This window comes from Electrona antarctica, assembly GCF_951216825.1.
Source record: "Electrona antarctica genome assembly, chromosome: 24".
NCBI lineage: Eukaryota > Metazoa > Chordata > Actinopteri > Myctophiformes > Myctophidae > Electrona > Electrona antarctica.
This window is the reverse complement of record NC_136803.1, coordinates 10,288,297-10,303,841: the sequence shown is the minus strand read 5'-3', so window position 1 is coordinate 10,303,841 and position 15,545 is coordinate 10,288,297. Positions and strand designations below refer to the sequence as shown.

General features: G+C 41.9%; 1 long non-coding RNA gene across 1 annotated transcript; it reads right to left on the bottom strand.

The window, feature by feature from the left end:
• Positions 1 to 4,005: 4,005 nt before the first annotated feature.
• On the bottom strand, positions 4,006 to 7,382 carry LOC306917327. The gene is made up of 3 exons (XR_013789146.1): positions 7,222 to 7,382; positions 6,207 to 6,345; positions 4,006 to 5,595 (listed from the first exon to the last, which is right to left on the bottom strand). It is a non-coding gene; the product is annotated as an uncharacterized lncRNA (long non-coding RNA).
• Positions 7,383 to 15,545: the final 8,163 nt, after the last annotated feature.

Below are 15,545 nucleotides of genomic sequence, written 5' to 3'. Positions count from 1 at the left end.
AGATAGATAGATAGATAGATAGATAGATAGATAGATAGATATAGTATATGTCTTGTCATGCCGACGACACAGACAGACATGCAGTCTCAGACAGACTACAGACAGATTAGAGGGGGACCCAATGTAATCTGTTCCTATTGCGCTGATGTGGGCCAAATCTCTCTCTCTCTCTCTCGCTCTCTCACACACACACACACACACACACACACACACACACACACACACACACACACACACACACACACACACACACACACACACACACACACACACACACACACACACACACACACACACACACACTTCGTGATAAACATTCATAACGTCTTATCCTATAGGTCATAAGTCGATCCTAGGCTGCTATAGGCCTATACCACTATGGCACTAATAGCTTCACATAACGGTGAAATGCATGCATCCCTCCTTCACTTTCTCCGCATCTCTCTGTGGAAGTCACGCGATTCTCCTCCATGCAACCGTCCCGGGGCGGCGGGTCACAATTTTCGGTGCAACACCCTCCCCCTCTGCGATTTTTGCTTGGGGTAGTAACAGAGTCACACATATCGGTGTGACAGCGTGCCGGTTGAATGCAGCGTCACTGCAGCGGGAGAACGGACGGAGCCGGGCCGGGCCGCCGGGGCCGGGCGTGGCGTGGCGTGGCGAGTCGACAACACATCACGCGAGCGGCGAGACACGTCAGTCAGGGACACGACACACACACTCCATTTAAAACGTAACAAGCACTATTCATTATGAAATAATAATTAATATAAAGTCCTCCATCGTTTCTATTTTCACCACGTCTCTCTCCCCCTCTCTCACACTCACTCACCTTATCTTTAAATCACCCTCTCAACGTCGCGTCTGCAGACCGCCGGTGGTAGATGGTAGAATGATCTAACATTATAGGGGGGGTCCAATTAAACTCTGCAATACCGTACAGGTCCGTTTGCTTCCATTTTTACAATCTCAGACTAGGAGTTGCGTTAACACTGAGGATGACTCAGTACAGAAATAATAACAAAGATGGTCCGTTATGCGCGCTCTCTCTCCCTCTCTCTCAAAAACAATAGCATGGGCACATTATTTTACCTTGTGTGATCCGTCGCGTGCAGGTGTCTGTCGCTCCGCATCAGAACGTCAGACAGGGTGTATTTCTGCTGCTCAGCATAGCGGTGTGTGTCTCACTCCTAGGTCTCACTGCGTCACGCCGGTGCCCGGTGGAATTATGGGAAACATCCAGCCAGCCGCCGCGCATCACAAGATTATAGATGCGGGATTAAGAGCAGCAGAGATCAGAGATATATAGGCCTACATTGTGTGTGTGTGTGTGTGTGTGTGTGTGTGTGTGGCTGCAATAGGACCCGAGCACTGCACAGAGTAGTGCAAATTAAGCCTTATTGAAATCGCAATTATTATATTATATTATATCCACAATGAATTCATGTTTTTGATATACGTTTGTGACATCCAGCGTCCACCCATTATTTTAATAGCCTATAATATCTACAAGCTCAAATTCTCGTGTATTCTGAGCTTGTATACCAGCTAATACTTTCACTATTTATGAAAAATTTGGAAATGTATTTACCTTTTTTTAGACATTTTTAGAAAATGTCTAAAGTTTTAAAAAGAAAACACACACTGATTTGTACTTTGGATTACTTTAAGTTTGTAACCTTTTTAATATATATAAATAACACCAGTAAGACACCTGGGGGTGAGAAGCGACCTCGCCCTTTACGTGCACTGGCCATATATGGAGCGTGTACAGGGTTTGATGAGGGCACAGGTCAGATCAACATATGGAATGTCAGAACAGGTCAGCTCCATATATATGGAGATCTAGGGTGGCAGCGGGGGCTATCAGTCAAAAGGGAGAAATCGAAGAGGAAGGATGGATGGGGAAGGATCAACATATGGAATGTCAGAACAGGTTTATATCCAATACTATTAATATTGATGACATCAGGGATCTCCATATGGTCTTAATTGCGACAGCGACATTTACTATGATGTGCTTGTCAGGGTGGGGGGGTCCCCAGTTCAAATGTGATTATTTTGGGGGGCCACAGCCTGAAAAGGTTGAGAAGCACTGCTCTATCCTAAAGGAGATGGGAAACCAGTGTTGTGTGCTGCTCCATACTCCGTGTGGCCTGCCTGACACGTGTTCTCGTTTGGACATAGTGGGCACACATTGGAGAGTTAAGCAGGACCGGCGTGCCAAAAATAGCAAACCTATATGCTCAAGGTTAATTGTGAGCTTGTATAGGTCTGCTATTCTCAGCGCAAGACGCCGTCCCACGAACGGATGAAGTATGAATTGGCCTTTAATAACATGTTGGCAAAACCGTAACCTTGAATAAAGTTGTTTATTAATCTCATCTTTGTTTTAAACCAAAACATCAGACCGATCAAACCAAGTTGTATACCTTAAATCAGAGGTGATTGTTTGAATATTTTTTGCGCGTGACAATCGAATAACTATAGAGGGTATGCGCATGCTTAAAGTGAATGGCACATCGAGTGGAAAATCGAGTGGCAAAGCAACATGCAAAGTGAGTTTAACATTGTTTAATGTTGTTTAATGCAATCAGATTGGACTTTTCTGTTTGGATGTATGGGCTTTCAAGGCCAGAAAATATTTTTTTGCCACTCAGTAGGCGTTCCTGCATAACTTCCGGGTTTGATGATGATGTCACGCGCATACCCTCTATTTGGAAGGCATTTATATAAAGCCAAATTGGAATGTTACCTACAAAATCATTTTTTTAATAAAATAATAATCGAGACCATAATGTTGGGGATATAATGTTAATGGCATGATTTAGGTTTTTCTTTGACTCATACATCTTGATCACATGAGATCATATGTACTTATTTTTGTGAGTTTTGAGGCTAGAGTGAATTGACAGAAATTGTGATCTTATCTATGAACAGACCACAGCCACTGTGTGGTGCTATTGTGCCACATAACATGGAACTCAGCTAGTCTCAGTTAAAACCATGAAACCACATGAACCACAAACAGATCTTGGGATAATACAGGTTAACATTTGGCGAAAATAGCAGATCTACAAGCTCAAGCTTGTAGATTGGCTTTTTTTAATTTTTCCATGCTGAAAGGTGGATTTTCAGGGCTGTTTGAAAGGACGGCAGGTAAAAATGTAATTACTTTCTGAAGCTGTGCGGTTAAAATGTGTCATACCTCAATTTTTATGCCAAGATCAAATGAATATCAGATCTAAAATTAAATACCGCAGTGTTTCCCGTATATCCCATTATTGTGTGGTGGGCCACCACACAATCATGACCAACCACCACACGAATAGGCCCAAAAAAGGCAAATAACCGCAAAAGACTGCGAATGATCACAAAAGATTTAAAAAAAAAAACTCAGGTGATGCAGAAAGTGCAAAGGCAGCAAATCTGCAACACTCCAAATTAGAAGACAAGTCTCATAGGTGCAAGTCTCAAAGGTAGAAATGGGAATAAAGGAATAGCCATGCAGCACACAAGGAATGTCCTTAAGTTTTCACCAGAGTAATCTAGTAAGAGAGTAATGACACTCCCGTTGACTCTCATTGTAACAATGGAATGCGGAAGTGCTCATTCTAACTCAATGGAATAGTTCCAGCCATAGGAGCAATGTTTGGAACTATAGCCCATAGGCACCCGCTTTGCGGCGAGATCAAAGCGTGTCACCACTCTCTTACTACATTACTCTGGTTTTCACATGGTATATTCACCTCTGACGGACAACTGACACATTTTGGCCTGATGGGCCTTCCTCAGTGTTGTGACAAGATAACAGGAAGTGAGGTGTGTGTGTGTATATATGATACAATCAAGTCCATCAAGTGCGAGATTGAATACAGGTGCCAACTGTCATCACCTTCAAATGAGAACTCAATGTACACATGCAGTAAGGTGTGAATGAATGGCTGTAAAATGTGATGGATGCATATGGTACCAATAGAAAATGAATAAAATCTGCACTCTCAGTCGAGTAAGAGTCTTTGTTTAATGACGATAGTGCTCCGCAACAGCAGTCATACCAGACAGACAAACGCGTTTCGGCGCGCAGGCCTTCGTCAGTGTCAGAATTGGCAGTAGCAACGGAAATGACATGGTTATATAGATTTTGTTTGTTCAATTAAAAGGGACTATACAGCCGTGTCTCATTATTAAAGACATATATAGTAGTATGTTCACTACTAGCATGTATGGATCATCATGAATCATCATGTGTGGTCGTTTTGCTACAAACTCAACACGCAAATGGCTTTTCCCTTGTATGAATCCTCATGTGTGATTTCAGATGATGAGAATGGCGAAAGCTTTTGCTACAAACTGAACATGGAAAGGGCTTGTCCCCTGTATGTGTCCTCATGTGTGTTTTCAGATTTTTAGATAGACTAAAGCTTTTGCTACAAACAGAACACGCAAAGGGTTTGTCCCCTGTATGAGTCCTCATGTGTGTTTTCAAATGTTGAGATTGATTAAAGTTGTTGTTACAAATCGAACAAGCAAATGGCTTGTCCCCTGTATGGGTCATCATGTGCGTTTTCAGACTTTTTGATAGACGAAAGCTTTTGCTACAAACTGAACAAGCAAATGGTCTTTCCCCTGTATGGATCATCATGTGTGTTTTCAGATATTGAGATTGATTGAAGTTTTTGCTACAAATCGAACAAGCAAATGGCTTGTCCCCTGAGTGGGTCATCATGTGCGTTTTCAGATTTTTAGATAGACGGAAGCTTCTGCTACAAACTGAACAAGAAAATGGCTTGTCCACTGTATGGGTCTTCATGTGCCTTTTCAGATCTTTAGGTAGACTAAAGTTTTTGCTACAAACTGAACAAGCAAATAGCTTGTCCCCTGTATGAGTCCTCATGTGTCTTTTCAAATTTGTAGATTTATTAAAGCTTTTTCTACAAACTGTACAGGCAAAAGGCCTGTCCCCTGTATGAGTTCTCATGTGTACTTTCAGATGTTCAGATTGATTGAAGCTTTTGCCACAAACTGAACAAGCAAATGGCCTTTCCCCTGTGTGGGTCCTCATATGTGTTTTGAGAGTTTGAGATAGACTAAAGCCCTTTTTACAAACTGAACATGCAAATGGCCTTTCCCCTGTATGTGTCCTCATGTGTGTTTTCAGACGCTGAGAAAGGGTAAAGCTTTTGCAACAAACTGAACAAGCAAATAGATTTTCCCCTATATGGGTCCTCATGTGTATTTTCAGATCTTGAGATCCGCTAAGTCCTATTTTACAAACTGAACAAGCTTGAATTGAGGTGCTGGCTAGAGGCTCTGTCTGTCTGTTTTCATCATAATCATCATCATCATCTTCACTTTTCACTACTACTAGTAGTGCAAACGATGGACCTGCAGCTTCCTCTGGTCTTTGAAGTAACTCCTCCTCCTGTTCCTCTTTGATCTGTGGAGGTTCTAGTTTCACCTGGGCCAGACTGGGACTGATCTCCCACCGTTCATCTTTAATCTGTGGATTTTCTAGTTTCACCTGGACCAGAATGGGACTCGTCTCCCGCTGTTCAGGGGAAACCTCTTCTTTACAAGGAATGTGTGTGAGATCTACAAGGAGAAGAGAGGAGGTAACATCAGCATAGAACAAAACATGTATTTTCTTTTTTTTCCCTTTTTTATTTAACCAGTAAAAACACATTGAGACAGAGTCTTTTACAAGTGGGAACTGGCCAAGAGGATTTATTGTTTTGTATTGATTATTGTAATGTATTTTTACATTCTTGTCAAGTGACACTTCGTGTATGTTTGTATTATTGTTTACTGTTCATATTGTTGCTGTTGTGCAGAAAAGTTTTGTTTTTTTGTATTATGTCTCACACAAGTAGCAAAACTAGCTACTATCTACAAGCGTATAGCTTAAGCTTATAGATCTGACATTTGTCCTATGAAAAACAAAACAAGACCATTTGAAAATGAAAGTGGTTAAGAGTGTGTGTGTGTGCTGTACCGACTAAGGCTGTCAACGAATATTCCACATTCATATTTGATTATTAAAAATAAAGGAATATTTGACGAGCAATTATAGATGTAGATGAAAAAAATAAATGCCTGGGTGCCTGTAACCTTACACAGCAGCTGTGTGTGTGTGTGTGTGTGTGTGTGTGTGTGTGTGTGTGTGTGTGTGTGTGTGTGTGTGTGTGTGTGTGTCTCTCTCTCACAGCCTGGCTCAGTGTCAGTGCAGTAGTTGTTATCCTCAAGGGTGAAGATGGGAGTCATGCAGGCAGCAGTCCTCCAGGGGGCAGCAGAGCTCAGGTCTTCCCTCAGGGCAGCCGATTTGTAGGATTCACTGGTAGACATCTGCTTTGTACAGTGCACGGCACACGCACACACGCACACACACACACTTAGGGTGGTTGTATTCCATTGGCTAACCTTCTTTTGTCGCAACAGTTCAAACATATTGCTGCTCTGTTTGCATTATTGTATTTCTCCCAATAGGTATGGCAAATGGTATTTGCAAATGGTATTTGTGGCAGCGGTGGCCGAACGGATAGCGGCGCGGTCTAGATACCGGAAGGTTCCCAGTTCGAACCAGCCGTCCGACACGTTAAAATTACCACCGCTGAAATGCCCTTGAACAAGGCATCAACCACTACGATGAAATGTGTTCTATGAGCAGGGCCTGGCTGGAAACAAGTTCTTGAGCTTAGCCCAGATACCCTGGGTAAAATATAGATTTCATTTCATTTCATTTCATGGCAGTTTTTTTTCTCGTTTTTGTGATAGATAGCATTCCATTTTGCTATGATTTTTGGTAGTCTCTTTCCAGTATGTCAGGTAGCTTTCTTTTTGTTTTCTTATCATCTGGTTAGGTACGTCCCCCCTCTCCTCCCCCGTTTGGTGGTTGTGCTTGCGTTTGTGTTATAGTCCCTGGACCAACTGACCAAGGGGGCATCCCTGTCGGGTTTCTCCATGAGAGGGCTATATTATGGACTCTATTACTCAAAACGCGTCTTTGCATCGTCTCATCTGCCCGTGTGAATGCACCACCGTATAGTTTCTTGAATCTTGCGATAGCTGACCAGTCAGTCCATTGTTAGCTATAGTCGCTAGCTAACACAATAACATTTATTTTAAACAACTCAATATTCGGCCAGAATGTTAATCGAAACGCAAACAAGACATCATAACAATGTATTCAACCATTCAAGAACATACATTCTCGTTTTGTACCTGGAAAGTGGAGAGTTCAACTTCAACGAGGATTCTGGAACAATTATATGCCTGTGTTTAGCTGCCAAAAATATTAGCTAGCAAATAAAGTACGTCCGGTGGACGATCTCTTCAAAATAAGAGTACCCTAGGGTTAACTGAATCCATTGAAAAAACTATTCATGAATCATTTGCACATTAAAACTATAAATTAAGCATTTAAACGATGCTCTACAACACACATTGTTTCTTTTTCAAAACAAAAACGAAATTAGGACTGGCTCATTTGGCTGCCAATCAAACAGCCGGGCACAGAGAGGGGGGAAATCAATGCGCGCTTTTGCGCAGCTGGTTTAGTGAACGCCCACCAAAACAACACACGAAATACAGCACGAGTTGTTAGCAAGTTAGCATCCTAGCGAAAATTATGATGAATGTGAATGAAACAGGAGGTAGGAACTAGGAAAGGGAAGAAAATAGGACTATGGCAAAGAAAAGGAAATGCAGGACTGGGAAACTATTTATCCGTGGGTGAAGCTGCAGTGCAAGGCGTTTCTGATAGTCATTTCTCAAACAGGTGAATACGACGTGAAGTGACGCAGACAATGCGAGACTCACGTCACAAACAACGTGTTGCTCAAAAGGAGGCTTCACGGTGCATGGGCACGTTCATACCAAAACCAAAACAAGATTCCAACGCTGATAAGGTAACAGTGCAGCTGAAATAACTAGCCCCGTGCCATTATGTTCCATCAGTCCCTACGGAACATATTGGGGCTACTGAAATAACTAGTGTTTACCACACAGTGCAACACGTTACACACGTCATACAGATGAGAAGACTGTGGCAATAAGCTCTCAGTCATACTTCCAGACTCTGATATTACAAAAAAATTGATTGATAAAGTAAACATTTCTTTATTGGTTCCTTATTGGTAGGTGTATTGTCCAGTTGTATTGTTGGTTGGTATTTATTGTCCAGTTATATTGTTGGTTGGTTGGTATGTATTGGTAAGTGTTTTCATTCTATTATAGTTATCATAGTCCTATGTATGCTACTGAATTTTGATTGATTGATTTATTAACAGTTTGCAGAATTACAGTACATTTCAAGTACAACTCAATACAACAACTGTTAATCGTTTACCCGCCAGGAACATAGGAATATTAACACGTAGAATCTTGTAGCCTGCCACAAACGGAAAAGCCGTTTTAACAGCGATGTATTCATTAATGCATGTTTTAATACGATCGTATCGAAATCTACCGTCCGTTAGCTTTGTTATGCTTCTGTAATCTCAGCAAGGCAAATGGCTTCTTGGTTAGAGTGGGTGACAATGTTATCACACGTAAAGATGAAATTACCTACCTAGGTTCCATCCTGGAGGCTAATCTTTCCGGTGATAAAATGGCCACCAACGTAATCAAAAAAGTCAACCATAGAACAAGATTCCTCTACAGGATCTCCTCACTGGTCAACAAAAACACCTTGAAGACCTTAACAGGAGCCCTTGTACAGGGTTTCTTTGACTATGCATGCACCTCCTGGTACCACAGCACCTCAAAGGCCCTTAAAACCAGGCTCCAGACTTCCCAAAACAAACTGGTCAGGCTCCTACTTGATCTAGCCCCCCGAACCCACCTCACCCCTGCCCACTTCGACAGGCTGGAATGGCTTAGGGTCGACGACAGAGTACAGCATCTTGCAATGGGTCTGGTCCACAAGATTCGATACACCACCAAGATACCCATGTACCTGTCTAGATACTTCCTTAATGTTAACGAAGTCCACACCCACAACACCAGAGGGAGTGCAACGAACCATGTACAACCCAGATTCGGCACAAACAAGGGACTAAATTCTTTTCGCTCCTATGCCACCAAAATGTGGAACGCCCTACCAACTGTCATTAAGACATGCGAATCCCTTGACTCCTTCAAAACCGCTCTCAAAGGGCACCTACGGATGGCTGCAATTCGAAACTGGCCCCCGTAAAATCTGAATCCCCCCCCCCCCGCCCCCCCCTTCTTTCCCCTCACTGTATATATTTCTTTTCCCTTTTTACCTCCTTTTTGATGAATTCCTGTTCTGTCTATAGAAGTGTCTATTTGTACGTCTCTAAATGTTTTGATGATTTGAACATGGTGGACCCTGTTGGAAACAAGTGTAATGCTTAATTGGGTCGTCCACTCACAGTTAACAACCTTTGTATTGAGTTTGTGCTTGAAATGTACTGTAATTCTGCAAACTGTTAATACATTCTTCAATCAATCAATCAAAAAACACAATGGGCGCGGCCATTTTGAAAATGCGCGTGCATCCACTAACATTGCCGGCTCTGTTTTCAGACGGCTTTATCTCACAGAAGCGACATTGCAGAGGACGCTTTGTCCCAGACAAGCGTTTTCAACGGCCTGTAGCAGGCGCTGTGATACTCGCGGTCCACTTTTTCCACCACCGACCGAGAGAACGAGCACCAGCTTCGTCAACACACACGGAATGGTTTCATAGTAAAATGCGATACGGATATTTGGCTCTTCAAAGTAAGTGTCACGCGTGATTAAACCATGGCAATACGCAATCGAGGGATTAATTAATGGCGGCAGGCTAAGAGTTTTAACTGTGAGTGGACGACACCATAAAGCATTACACTTGTTTACAATAGGGCCCACCATTTTCAATTCATCAAAACAATTAGAACTCATCATAGAGGTAAAAAGGGAAAAGAAACATACAGTGAGGGGAAAAAGGGGTGGGTGTCCGTAGGTGCCCTTTGAGGGCGGTTTTGAAGGAGTCAAGGGATTTGCATGTCTTAATGACTGTTGGTAGGGCGTTCCACATTTTGGTGGCATAGCAGCGAATCAACCATAGTAGTTCTATTAGTTATTATCATCATACGCTGGACAAAAATCGGTTCTATCAACTGGTCTGACATGTACGCATGTGTTCGGAGAGACCTCCTTTACAACACCACTGACACTCTCCACTAAGTGGGAAAGGTGTAAAATAAAACGTGGCGGACTGTCTAGTGTGGTCAGAGGTAAAAAAAAAAAAAAAAGTGCTGTTTCCGGACTATAGTGGACGCTAATTTTTGACCTCACCTCTGACCACACATTTGATATTTTTGGGGGTCCAGCACCATATTTAGAAACTGTGGGATGTGCATCTTTTTCCTTCTTTGCATTAAAGGTGTAGTGAAACGGAAACGGTGGGCATTTTATTTAGAAGTTTCAGCTTGAAACGCTGGCTCTGACATTTCTGAACCAATCAGAGCGTCGCATCCCTTCAGGCGATGGGACGGTAGCTATGCTACACAGTATACAGGACGCATGGAGTGTGTTTGTTTACAAGTCAGATAGTCGGCCAGCTGTACCAGTTTACTGCTATGTGGCTTATTTCTACCCTATAATGTTTTCAGATACATATATATTTTTTTAAATAAATGTATGAATGTTTAAAAAAGTATTACGAGATCTTATTCTGAAGTGCTTATATTTGCTAGCTCGCAACTTAGCTCGCAACCAGGAAGTAAACAGGAAGTGTTATATTTGCTGGCTTGATGGGGCCCACTTATGGCATCTCCCCTTTCTTTCTACATCTGCAGTGCAGGACAATGACTCAGTGTGGCAGTGTTGCCAGGTTTTGCGAGAGAAAACATGCAACCAGGTCTATGAAAACAAGCCCAAAAGAAGCGAGCCCTTGGCTTTAACATTACTATTTTGAAACATTTTAACAACACAAATCCCTGCCTCCCTGGCTGGGCATAAAATATTTTTCAGATGGGGGGGGCAGTCCACAAACATACACATTAAGGGGGTCCTTGACTTGAAAATGTTTGAGAACCACTGGTTTAAACATTAGGAAGCAACTACACTACAACAAGAGCTTTGTTTATTTACTAAAGTCGGAAGCCCACGTACGGCAGTGGAATTTTCTTTCCATTATTATTATTATTATTAGTATTACCCTTATTATTATTATTAATAATATATATATTTTTTTTCTTCAAATTTCTTCACATACAAAGTGACGTGTTCCACATGAGTCAAGGCACATGTGTAAACAAGTTCCATGGCTTTTGGCCACACGAGGCATGAGTTATGCCTGTTCAAAGTGTCTGTTATCGCTGCATTCACATACAAACTCTTCAACTAACTAATGCATTCTCTGGTGCTATTTGAGAGTACTGCTCAAGTGCTCAGGCTGAACATTGTGCCACACTGCCACAGTGGACACAGTGGTAGGGTTTCTCTTTTGTATGAATTCTCTCTGGTGCTGTTCGAGAGATGATGTCATGGCACACTCATTGCCCTCTGTTGACATGCACAAAATAGCAACGGCCAAAATAGCAACGGTTTAGTTCAAAAGTGTAAAAGGCATATTTGCCATATGGATGCTTCTATTTGCCCTAGAAATGATGTACCACTGCCACTGGAGGCCGCATGCATTTAACAGTTTAAAACCTGACAGAAGTAGCCTCCTAACCCACCTGTTTCTCATCAGATGTACACTCCAAGGACCAATCAAATCCACCCGTTTCCCACCGTGTACACTCCCAAGGGCCAATCAAATCCACCGAAAGATGACGACGAGCCGCCACAGCAGTCTGGATTCCATAGCCCAGGAGGGCAGTGGCACCGCAATTGGTGAGTTCAGTGGTTCCCAAACTTTTTTGTGTCAAGGACCCCTAAATCAACATTTATTAGGCCAGTGACCCCGATAAGGGAGGATTTTTACAGCTCTGGACCCCCAGTTACACACGCATTAGGCTACGGATCCCCGATTTAATGGCATTTCTATCTCTGGTACCCCAATTTATATTGTAAAACCACTGTTAATTTAACTCTGAGAGTGTACAAATGGACATTTGTTTTCATTTGTACACTCTGAGTTACAGACCCATAAGGGTCCATTTGGTTCCCCCTGGAACTCCGTCAAGTACCCCTAGGGGTCCCCGGACCCCACTTTGGGAACCCATGGGTTAGTTCATGGTTGTCATGGATTCATACAATATTATTCAAATTCATAATCTGCTCGGTAGATTGATTGTTTGATTGAAAATGTTATTCACAGTATGTAGAATGGGTACATGTAAAACAAAAGTACAGGTCAATACCTTTTTCTTGATTACTACCACACCGTGGTGGAAAGTAACTAAGTACATTTTCAAGTACTGTACTTAATTACACTAAAGCATTTGTACTTTACTTGAGTGATATACAATTTTTTTTACTTCAACTCCACTACATCCAATATCCAAATATTGTACTTTTACTACAATTATTTGAAAACTTTAGTTACTAGTTCATTTTGATTATTACTACAAAACATACATTAACCACTTCAGCCTTGTATACATTTCGGCCATTTGAAAATAGCCGATTTATAAGCTCACAATCGTGGCGCATTGTGAGCTTGTAGATCGCCTATTTTCAAATGGCCGAAATGTTTTCTAGGCATTTGAAAACCTGAAATGGGACATTCTGCACAATGAGTACTTTGACTATTCGTACTTGAAGTACATAAATATACTTTTTACTCCAGTACATTTTGAATTCTGGACTTTTACTTGTAACGTAGTAGTTCTATATTGCAGTATTGGTACTTTTTCCAACCACTGACACACCAATGTACCAATATAGTAGCCTGGCTAATAAGCCAGACCGAATCAGCCGTTGGCAAAAAAAAAAATTGCCTGCCGGCGGATTACGGTCTGGAGAGGCTCAATTGTACGCCCATTTCCTACACCAGAGAAGTGTTGTGGCCAATCGGCACACGGTATGCAATATGGGCGGGCTTTGGTACAGTGACGTTCAATGCTTGAGACCTTTGACTGACAGTAGCTCTGACCAATTGCTTCAAAGAGAAAATGTTTGAACCCGCCCCCCGGGAAACAAGATCCATACACAGCATCTCCAGACTCAAATACCACACGACAGTGTGATTTGAGTCTGGCTTATTAGACAGGCTACCAATATAGGCCTACACATTTTTTGCTGCTTGGCTCTATGATGTGAATTCTACTAATGGGCAGTAGAGGGCAGTATCTGCATTCTGGAAGCAGTTTAGCTGCTGCTTCTGTGCTCTGCTTGCCTGTTGGATGGATTGGGGTGTTGATGAAACCATGCACTAAATGATCTTTGATGATGTTTTAAGTGGTGCTTTCATGCATCCTCAGCTGAGGAGGTACATTTCTAATATATCTTTGCTGTGAGACCAGGCGGTAAAGCAGAAAGCACTTTTATTTTTCACCTTTTGAACAGCTGTGTTGTTGCCAGCTGTGCTTAAAGTGAAGAGACTATCTGCAAATGTCTTCTGCCCAGATATATTTAGTGGTTATTCTAAATGTATATGCCCAACAACTGGAGGAATGCCAGATTTTGGGTGCAATTACGTTACTGTAAGTAACGTAATTGCCTAGACCGGTCAAAACGCTGTAATTAAAACACTTTCTATAGTTTCTATTTAGCCTAAAGTAAGCAAACAAATAATGTCCATAATGATGGATAGTATTTTTGGCTACATAATTGCCAGTACCGATTTAGTCAAAAGGTAACATAATGGCCGGTATATCAGCCAAATCCTTGTATGGGTCTGGCTGATCACAGCCAATTACAGCTGGTTTATTGCATCCCTCCCTCACCCCTCACCCTTCCTGTGGGAGGTGTGAATTTCTGCCAGCAGAAGAGACCCCTGCTGAGCAGAAGCTCAAAGATCAGCATGGGGGCAAACTCAAGCATGGTGGTACTAGTGGTACAGTGTTGGCTGACAAAACTGACACACATCCAGCTGGAAAATGTATCGCCGTCAACACTTTTCCAGTTCAAATCTAGTGGTAGAAAGTACATGTACTTAAGTACAATTTTGAGGTATTTGTACTTTACTTGAGTAATTCCAATTTCCACCACTTTTACTTCTACTCCACTACTTCTCAGAGTACAAATATTGTACTTTATTTGAAAATGTTAGTTAGTCACTTCACCCTATATACATTTTGGCAATTTAAAAATAGCCGAAATACAAGCTCACAATGTGTCGTGATGTGACACATGTGTGAGCTTGTATCATCCCCATAATATCCTGAACGTCACCGGAGGACGTCATCATGATGTAATTTGGCTTGCTGGGCAACCTACAAGCCACCCTGAAGACAAAAACATGTACCCCCTCCCCCGTCCAGATGATGCACACTCACAACGCTGCGGTGGGAGCAACGGTAAACCCACTCAGAAATGTCCTGGAAGATGCTCGCTTTCATATCCCAGCTGTTTAAAGTGTTTTCATCTGCACCGCAAGAGGACGGAAAACAAACGCTAGGGGATTGGCCTTTTACATCAACAGACGGTGCATTGTGTGTACTAATAATCTAATACAGTGGTTTTCAACCCTTTTTCACATCATGGTCCATTATGTGTTCAGCATTTGAGCCACGGACCATTTAGCCTCTCAGACCAAACACTAAAGAATATTTTGTTATTTTGTCCACAATTCCATGCTGTATTGATGTTGGTACCATTAGGAGAGATAATAGGCAAACGATCAAAATAACAGTTCTTCTACATTCTGTAATTGTACAGATTTCTTGTAAATTAAGCAATTCAGAACAATAATTGAACTCTTGAGAGAGTAAAATGAAAACAAATAGACCCGTACGGGTCCATTTGGTTTCATCTTACGCTCTCAAGAGTTGAAGAGCTATAAGGGTCCATTTGGTTACCAACTCGCCATCATTTAGCTGGGGACCACCTGGAACCCCCTCAAGGACCACTGGTGGTCAGTACACAGTGGCCCCATACTTTGGTCAACAATAAGTCCATTCCCTTGGTGGTGAAGGCATACAATCTCTTCTTTTTTTTGGCTTGCCCCTCCTATATTCAGCTATTAGTGTAGATCAGGGGTGCCCACACATTTATGACGTGAGATCTACTTTCAAAATGACCAGCTCAACAAGATCTACCCACTGAAAAAATAAGTGTACCATTGCTGAAAATAGTTTAAATATATAATGTACCTGGGGGGGCTTTGGAATAGGGAGGGAAATTATGACAGGCAGTTTCTGCTGTCAAAATATTTAACTTAAACGCCCAATGCATTATCAATGGCAATAGCACAAACTTTGGCATGCTACTAGTCCTACATACTTACACCTAGAAACCCCATTTAAACCTATTTAGGTTCATCTTACGGTGGACACGGTTTGCCTGAAAATAAATCTTTGAAATGTTTCATAGTTTTAGAAATATAGTTTTCAAATTTGAGAAATTTATAATGGGGCTCAATGGCAGCTCTATGGCACGTCAAAAAAATACTTTCACCTAGAAACTCTATTCACACATTTTATAAT